Consider the following 2,131-nt stretch of genomic DNA (forward strand, 5'->3'; position numbering starts at 1 on the left):
CTTGGATACTTTCTAAAGTAACATATTTTCCCTTGGGGAATGCTTGCCATTGTGCTTAAATTAAGGAAGTAACTTTCTTACGTAAATTAAATTTAGTACGGTACCATATTTACAAAGAATACTAAGAACAATGGTATACTGACAATAGAAAATAGAAGGGGTAATTATAAAATTTAAATGCATTTTTTTAAAAAAAAATATTCCAGTTAAATTAAGAAAATGGCCAAAGTCTTTTCTTATCTGGTTTATTTTCTGTGAATGTAGATGTCTTTATAGAGATTCATTATTTCTCACATTTGCGGCAAAGGAAATTTTCTGTATTTTTGAGGGGTAATTTAATAGAATGACTAATTCCTCTAGCTCATGCCTTCTGTCAATTTATCCAGAGAACTGCACAGAATTGTACCTCATTCCATTTGCAATCTGTAGGGATAAATCTGCAAGTTCATAGGGAATTTTCCATAGGGAAATAATTTTACTGCTTCAAGTAGGAATGTCATATTGCTCATCTTATTTCCTACTTTTTAAAGGTATGCAAAAAAACTTTCACTTTTAAAGAACAAAAGACTTTTGAAACTCATACTAAAGAGTTCATGCATGTAGTGCCACAGGTGGCTGGATTCACACATGATAAGCCATAAACCATGGGTTTTTCGTAAACTAGTGCCACCCTTCATATAACACTCAACTAAAAACAAAACACAAAATCCTGCATATTGAGTCTAGGCTCACAATTAGTGTATCATGAAATTTAAGGTGACCAACTTTTTTACAATGAGGAGGACACACATAAATTGAAGAAAAAAAATATTGTAAATAAATAGTTTATTCATTGCAACAATACAGAATACACTAATATGATAAATGTATAATAAACATTTGTAATAGCATTTTAATTGTAATTATGCTTACATGACTATTATTTAAATGAGTACTTTTCCATCGAATGAATATTTTTTGTCAATATATCAACTTCTAACTATTGGAAACGTGAATTATTGTACTCAGTTGTGTATGGTTGAATATTCACTGAGAAAGAAGTGAGTCTAATGCGTGCATGTGTGCCATGTTGTGTTTTGGTAAGAAGTAAACAAAGTCACTTGTGCGTGGCGCACTTTCTCAAAATAATTCTCCTGTGAGGAACGCAAGTGTCTCATAATCATGTCTCGCTGCACTGTACCGAGCCTTGACGAATCATCATGCCAAATACAAATATGTCACATCACATGCAACAGATTGGATCGGCATCGATCGAATACAGAGATTTACAGATTAGTCTTCAAATATTGAAAAGGAGGACATGTAGGAGGACACTTTTCGAGAGGATAGAACTTACAAAAGAAGGACTGTCCTCCCTAAAGGAGGACAATTGATCACCTTGTGAAACTACATCTATGGCTTAGAGCAGAGGCTGAGAACCTTGGCCCTCATGACTTGTGCCAACTATGTCAACTCCCAGAATTCCTGAGCCAGCCATACTCAGGAATTCTGGGAGTTGAAGTCCATAAGTCATAAAAGGGGCAAGGTTCCATACCCCTGGCTTAGAGTGAGGCATGATTTCATCATAGGCTAAAACTGTGAAGCAGCTGCATTTCATAATAGAAATACTCATACTTGTTGAATAATGTGTATATATGTGGGCATATGCATAGGATTGTTCTAAGAACAATGCATTTAGACTTTTTTTTTCAGACCAATATTTTTAAACAAGTTGCTAATCTACAGTCCTTGTAAACACTAAATACAAATAAAGAATGATGGATACAGTGATGTCATTTTTCTCGTTCATTGTGTAATTACTGAATTCCCATTTCATGGGGGGAGGGGAGATTGAAATTTAAATAGCCTATTCCAATTAAAATTCTAAACCACAGTTTGAAGGTAGACTTACAAATGTAACCTTTCATGTGAGTGAGTGTTATACACGTGCTGAGTAGTTTTCAGACTAGGTTCTTTCTTTTGCTAAAATTGTACAGCATAGTTCAGAACCCCTTAAGGTTAATAAGCCAATACTAGGGCCCCACCCAGTTCCCCAGCATTTTTTAAAAAATAGGGGAAGTAGCCCCGCCTCTTCCTCCTCCCGCGCTCTAAGTGGCCACGCCCCCACTCGTAACATTCTCTAGGAACCACC

The sequence above is a fragment of the Ahaetulla prasina genome, chromosome 6, assembly GCF_028640845.1.
Source record: "Ahaetulla prasina isolate Xishuangbanna chromosome 6, ASM2864084v1, whole genome shotgun sequence".
NCBI classification, from domain to species: domain Eukaryota; kingdom Metazoa; phylum Chordata; class Lepidosauria; order Squamata; family Colubridae; genus Ahaetulla; species Ahaetulla prasina.